Source organism: Xyrauchen texanus, chromosome 28 (assembly GCF_025860055.1).
Source record: "Xyrauchen texanus isolate HMW12.3.18 chromosome 28, RBS_HiC_50CHRs, whole genome shotgun sequence".
NCBI lineage: Eukaryota > Metazoa > Chordata > Actinopteri > Cypriniformes > Catostomidae > Xyrauchen > Xyrauchen texanus.
In genome coordinates, this window is record NC_068303.1 from 1,630,010 (window position 1) to 1,637,918 (window position 7,909).

Sequence of the window (7,909 nt, forward strand, 5' to 3'; positions counted from 1 at the left end):
CATGACCTCTAGTGACAGACTGAACACATGACCTCTAGTGACAGACTGAACACATGACCTCTAGTGACAGACTGAACACTGCCCTCTAGTGACAGACTGAACACATGACCTCTAGTGACAGACTGAACACTGACCTCTAGTGACAGACTGAACACATGACCTCTAGTGACAGACTAAACACCGCCCTGTAGTGACAGACTGAACACATGACCTCTAGTGACAGACTGAACACATGACCTCTAGTGACAGACTGAACACATGACCACTATATATAGTAGATATATATATATCTCTACTGTATATATTAATGGTACCTGAAATAAACGTAATATTTTCTTAATGTAAAATAGCATTTATTTATTTCCCTATTTTGATTATGGGGTGAAATATGACCCAAACTGTTCTTGATTTGCTAATGACTATTACATTATCTCTTTATTTCAATCATTTAATGTCACTTACGGCTCTCGTCTCATACAGCACCAGATTCTGAACTCCACCAATCACAGCAGCTGTCAGAGGCATGATGATGATGATGATGATGATGATGATGATGAAGATGCTGCTTCAGTCCAGTATTACACACTATAAACTTCCAGACAGATCCTGAAACAAATAAAACATGTAATAATGAGACACACAGAGATCATGTGAATCAAGAGTCAAACGTTATTCAGTACAAGTTCAATCTCACGTTAAACCAAATCCAGAAGAAATCGCATTGAGCATAAAGGAAACAAGGACTATTGTGAGATATTATATTTAGCACATTCCCACCCATAGTAATATAATAATGTGAATTATCCTTTGTGGCCACAATGATTAGTAATAATCATTATAATTATTAGAATTGTAGATTTTTTTTGTTATTATTCCTATTATTATTATTATTATTTTCATTGTTGTTCTGGTTGCTGTAATTATTTTTGTATTATTATTATTATTAATATTACTGTTATTATTAATATTATTATGAATATTATTCATTTTATTATTATTATTATTATTATTATTATTATTATTGTTGTTGTTCTGGTTGCTGTAATTATTTTTGTATTATTATTATTATTAATATTACTGTTATTATTAATATTATTATGAATATTATTCATTTTATTATTATTATTATTATTATTATTATTATTGTTGTTCTGGTTGCTGTAATTATTTTTGTACTTTTATTATTATTAATATTACTGTTATTATTATGAATATTATTCATTTTAATAATATTATTATTATTAGTAATATTATTGTCGTTGTTCTAATTGCTATTATTATTTTTGTATTATTATTATTATTCCTTTAATTATTATTTTTGTTATTATTACTTTATTTTTAATATTATTATTACAACTACTACTATTACAATTATTGTTATTTTTGTTATTATTATTATAGTTATGCTTATTATTATAACTATTATGCTTATTTTTAGTTATTATTATTATTATTATTTAAAATTTGGAATGCCAAATTCCCACTACTTAGTAGATCCTGGTGGTGGCGCGGTTACACGAATCTCAGTTGCCTCCGCTTCTGAGACGTCAATCGGCGCATCTGATCACGTGACTCGTTGTGCATGACACCGCGGAGACTCACAGCATGTGGAGGCTCATGCTACTCTCCACGATCCACACACAACTCACCACACGCCCCATTGAGAGAACCACTAATCACCACCACGAGGAGGTTACCCCATGTGACTCTACACTCCCTAGCAACCAGCCCAATTTGGTTGCTAAGGAGACCTGACTGGAGTCACTCAGCACGACCTGGATTCAAACTCACGACTCCAGGTGTGAGTCATGAGTCACAATACACAAACTGCAATATGTGTCATTTAGAGCACAAATAAATGCCGTTTGTACACACATGATTGCTTCGTCATATGCTGGGGGCGTGGCTTAGCATGGCTGACACCACTTATTACACTGACCGGTCAATGTCTGTTCTAATGCTCTCCATTGCCATAAAGAAAATGCATGGTTGCATCATTTTCATCTTCTGTAGTTTGCAATCTTGTTTATATTTTCCTATGATTTATGCATACTGTCAACATCAGTGTCAACGGCATCCTCCCTCTTCCCTACAAATGCACATGCGTATAACAATGCACTAAACTGAGAGGTGCAAAACATTCGGCCGTTTCTTTGACCATTAACATGTATTTAACACTTGTGCGTCAATTTATAAAAGTTAATAAATATAAAAATATTACGTTTTTTTTATTTTTAACCAACATCAGTTCTGATCATAACTAACAAATATTCATTAATGATCAGGATTTAACCCTTTAAATGCAAGTTTGTTTACATAATGCCATTGTTGGTTTTTACACAGAAACAGACTCACACACACTTTCTCTCACACACACACTCACACACACTTTCTATCACACTCACACACACTTTCTCTCACACACACACTCACACACACTTTCTATCACACACACACACACTTTCTCTCACACACACACACACTTTCTCTCACACACACACACTTTCTCTCACACACACACACACACACACTTCCTCTCACACATACACACACTCACACACACTCTCTCACACACACACTCACACACACACACACACACACACACGCACGCTCTCTCTCTCTCTCTCTCTCTCTCTCTCTCTCTCTCTCACACACATACACACACACACACACTCTCTCTCTCTCTCTCTCTCTCTCACACACACACACACACACACACACACACACACACAAACTTGTATCTGCATCATGTATTCAGTTGTCCTGCAGGTCTCTATAATACAGTAAACAGAGAATAGAGGAAAAGCTTGTATTTGCTCCACAGGATAAACATGAGAGAAATGGCGCCATCTGGTGGAAAATATTACAAATTTACATTTTGAAGATAGGGCTCCAGAATGAAAGTATAATATCATAGAATTCATGATTATATGCTTTAATGGCACGTAGATCAAATATAGCATATATATATATATATATATATACACACATATAAATAGTTTTAATGGGTTTCAATGGGTCCTGAGTTTTTGTGTACACGGTGTATTATATGAACTGAGGTTGACATATCAACATTTCCCCAAAAATACACACCTTTGGCAAAATGTATGCTGTTGGCATTAACAGACAAAATGATAAACAAAAACAATGAAAAAAACAAAAATGTCCCAAAGGTGGCACAAGGTTCGTGCATATTGTATCTTTAATTTGGGCGGAATTGCGCAGGTAATTCTCTCCAAGCACAAATTCTGCTGAATGAAAGGTGTTTTATGCACTTTTTATAATTCATGAATGATGTTCAGTGACCTTTCACCCCCTCCATCCCATTTGCACCACTGATTATACTGTAGATGAACATAATAACTCATCCGTATGAGGCCTTTTATTGATTTAAAACCATCAAATCTTGTCTAAATGGCATTAAGTATATCTGCCACACAGTTACAAAAAAGCGACCAAAACAGAACTTACATGTATCAGAAGCATCTTCTGTGTAGAGCTGATGAAGATCTGATGTTATAAAGCAAACATGCATGAACGTTACAGTGTATCATGTGACTGTCACGCAGTTCAACTGAGACGGAAACTGCGTGGGGAAAAAAATGACGAACAGAAAAGGCGATTTAAAAACAAATCATTAAAAAAAAAACAAGCGACTGGACTTGCAACAACAACAGCACTGCCAGTGAGTATATGGTATAATGTAATGAAATCGTTTAATGGTTCTTGGGGGGGAAATCGACTATTACGTGTTTTATCCCATCGGGTGGTGTAGTTCAATAATCTACCAGCAGGTGCTAACAGGGACCTGCCCCTGACGGTCGTTTCTAGAAGGTAACCTTCCAGTTACCTAAAGTCTCGCGAGAGTAGCATTGAATGTTCACACACTGTTTCTTGTTTTTATTTAGAGTCCTACAGAAACCCTACACACACCCTAACCTTAAACCTACCTCTAAATCTAACCCTAAACATAATCTTAGTACCGCCGAATGAAACTCTCGCGAGACTTAGTCTGCCGGGGGTTACCTTCTATCCACAGCCTGCTATTTCCCGTCATGACAGTGAAATTCAAATCTACTTGAATGGGGAAAGACTGAAATCTCCAAATCGGTTGTTCAAGACTACAATAAAAGAACATATTTAAAATCAGCAAATAAATCTGACAACAATGGTGTCTTAAATGGTGCTTCTTTACCTCAGAATACGCAAAAAAATAAATAAAACGCAATTTTCCCGGCTTGTATAGCTGATGCGGATGCGCGTTCTCGAGTTGATTGACAAGCGATGTCTGAATCTAAAAGGTGATTAGCTCTTTAACCTGTAACTTCAACGGACAAAAGCGCTGCTAAACTACTTTACGACAGTAAGTATCCGTTTGCGGATACCGTACAAATGAATGGGGAGAGCCGTAAACTGGCAATTACCTGTCGTACAATTGTCCTCGTCTTCTCTTATGAAACGTCAATTTTATCGTAGTAAACTCCACACATGGTTCATTCCAAAATAATTGTTTAATGCAGTGGTTCTCAACATTTTTGACTCATTTAAAAAAAAAAAAAAGAAATTTAACTGGTAGACAATGTAACGATGATAAAATGAGGCTAATATGATCATATTTCTTGGTTCTCGTCAGCACTCTGGCAGCTGCATTTCGAACCAATTGAAGTTTTTTTATTGATCTTGCAGTACGTCCTCCCAGTAATGCATTACAATAATGTAGTCTTGAGGTCATGAACGCATGAATTCGTTTTTCGGCATCGGCAACAGAGAGCATGTGCCGTAACTTAGCAACATTTCTGAGGTGAAAGAATGCTGTTCTATAAACATTGGACATTTCAAAGGATAGATTGGTATCAAATATGACACCAGAAGACGACATAACAGTTCATCCGTTTCATTTTTCTCCCCAATTTGGAACACCCAATTCCCAATGCGCTGTAAGTCCTCGTGGTGGCGTAGAGACTCGCCTCAATCCGGGTGGTGGAGGACAAATCTCAGTTGCCTCCACATCTGAGACCATCAATCCGCACATCTTATCACGCGGAGATGTAGCGCGTTACTGCAAAGACCTAGCGTGTGTGGAGGCTTCGCGCTATTCTCCGCGGCATCCACACACAACTCACCACACGCCCCACCGAGAGCGAGAACCACATTATGGCGACCACGAGGAGGTTACCCCATGTGACTCTACCCTCCCTAGCAACCGGGCCAATTTGTTTGCCTAGGAGACCTGGCTGGCCACTCAGCACGCCCTGGATTCAAACTCGCAACTATAGGTGTGATAGTCAGCGTCAATACTCGCTGAGATACCCACCCAAAGTCATTTGTTAAGCACACTGAAGCATCTCCTCCATAGACATCCATTCAAAACAATGGTTGCTAACCTTGTAGGCTCCTTTGGTGGAAGCTAGGGCTCTGGCTGTAGTGCTCTTCAGTTCCTCTAGATGTCTCTGTTTATATAGACATAGTTTGAGGAATGTGTCTTTATGTGTGCCAACAAGTGAAAATGAGAGATAGTGCAATTGAGTAGTTACTGTATGTACCCTTTAGTGATATTATCTACATTAGATTACTCTTCTTTCCATTAAAGGAACATCCCAGGTTCAATTTAGCAGTCGTGGCTTAAATGCTGATTACCAGAAAAAATTATTTCAACAAAAAAATTGAAGCACTTGCAATAGAAGTCAATGAGGTAAATTTTTGAAGGGTTTAAAGTCAGAAATATGAAGCTTATAATTTTATAAAAGCACTTGCATTAATACTTCTGTTAAAACGTGTGTATTATTTGAGCTGCAAAGTTGTTTAAATCATAATTTTTACTGTCGTTTTAGGGTTTACGGCATTACATCATCATGCAACGAAGTTGTAAATGGATATGCACACTAAAAACACACATATTGTTTACGTCTTGTGTCTATCCTGTTGAAACTGTGCGTATTTTAACGTTTACGGATTGGCCCCATTGACTTCCATTGTAAGTGACTCACTGGAACACACATTTGTGGGTCGACTCGAAATAGTTTTTTTGCTAATCAAATGCTGTCGATTGAGCTTAACTTGTATTGACCCCGAAATATTCCTTTAATATCTTCTAGAATATTTGTATTGATTGGTCAGACACAAAAAATGTAACATGGGGCGTAACTGTGGCGTTGGACACAGCTTTAACTAGTTCCTCTCCGCTCTGTATCCTGCCTGTTATTTTGACAGTATTATCACTAAGGGAGAGATAAGTTGTCTTTGGAATTGGCATGGCGCCGCCGTGTCCCTCCCTCGGTCAGACAGGCATCCCGGGGTTTGTGATGGCAGCACCTCAGGATTCTGTGGAGCGTCCTTCTCTCCCCATAAAGCCACAAAACTAGTCTGTACCCTAAAAAGGGTCCCTCTCAATGTGCATTTCTGTGTGAGATACATGATGTAAGAGCATTTCGCTGAGTAAGCGAAGAAGACATCATCACCTTGAGACGGTTTCACAAATCAATTCTACTCGAGCGTCACTGGAGCACAGCTTTGACTAGAATCACTGATAATCTCAAGTACACTGAGGCACGAAAAGACAGAAAATCCAAACACCTGCGTCAACATCACCAATCTCAATGAAAAGAGGGTTGGCCAGAACTTTGACTAAAACTGCATGAAGTCTGGTCCACATTAAGTGTGTTTACATGTACAGCAGTACTCTGATAACTACCAATAATCAGCTTGTACTGATCGAATTTTGCTTAAACCATTCATGAACTTATAACAATACAGGAAAACCGTTTAAGCCGTTTACATGACCTGACATGTTGTAGATTTTTTAAGCATAATTGGTGTAAAAACATGCATGTAAACACATTCATCAAGCATGCGCATCAATACGCTGATAACTACCAAAAATCAGTTTATTCACAAAATCTGATTATGCAAGAAAAGCATGTTTAAATAGGATTGTGCACTTGTGCACATTAGGTAAAAACACCTGTAAAGATGTTTACATGCAATGTGAAATCAGGGTAATGATCAGTTTATGTTTAAACTCTTTATGACCTTACCTGGATTAAGGAAAACCGTTTAAGCCATTTGCATGACTTGAAACATTGTCAGTTTATTAAGCAGAGTCAGTTTAAAAAAATGCATGTAAATGCGTTCGTTGAGTGTGTTTACATGCACATCAATATGCTGATAACTACCAAGAATCAGCTTATTCACAATATTTACGTGTAAGGATCAGTTTATGTTTAAACCGTTTATGACCTTACCCGGATTAAGGAAAACTGTTTAAGCCGTTTACATGACCTGACATGTTGTAGATTTTTTTTAAGCATAATCGGTGCAAAAACACGCATGTAAACACATTCGTTGAGTGTGTTTACATGCACATCAATAGGCTGATAACTTCCAAAAATATGTTTATTCACAAAATCTGGTTATGCAAGAAAAGCATGTTTAAATGGGATTGTGCACTTGTGCACATTGGGTAAGAACACCCGTAAAGATGTTTACATGCAATGTGAAATCAGTGTAATGTGCAAAAATCTATGTGTAATGATCAGTTTATGTTTAAACCGTTTATGACCTTACCTGGATTAAGGAAAACCATTTAAGCCGTTTGCATGACTTGAAACGTTGTCGGTTTATTAAGCAGAGTCAGTTTAAAAAAATGCACGTAAATGCGTTCGCTGAGTGTGTTTACATGCACATCTGATACGCTGATAACTACCAAGAATCAGCTTATTGACAAAATCTGATTATGTTCAAAATCTGAAAAGAGCATTTATGTGAGATTTGAAATCATCAGGATATTCTCTGCTTTTGATGTCAAAACGTAAACAGTGATGCGTGCAACCCAGTTGCTGATAAAAGTGTTCACATGCAGCGCAAAATCAGGGCATTGTGCATAAATGTACGTGTAACAATCAGTTTATTT

General features: G+C 37.3%; 1 long non-coding RNA gene across 1 annotated transcript; it reads right to left on the reverse strand.

Moving 5' to 3' along the window:
• Positions 1-321: 321 nt before the first annotated feature.
• LOC127622362 (uncharacterized) lies at positions 322-4,313 on the reverse strand. The gene is made up of 3 exons (XR_007967966.1): positions 4,196-4,313; positions 3,472-3,586; positions 322-606 (listed from the first exon to the last, which is right to left on the reverse strand). It is a non-coding gene; the product is annotated as an uncharacterized LOC127622362 (long non-coding RNA).
• Positions 4,314-7,909: the final 3,596 nt, after the last annotated feature.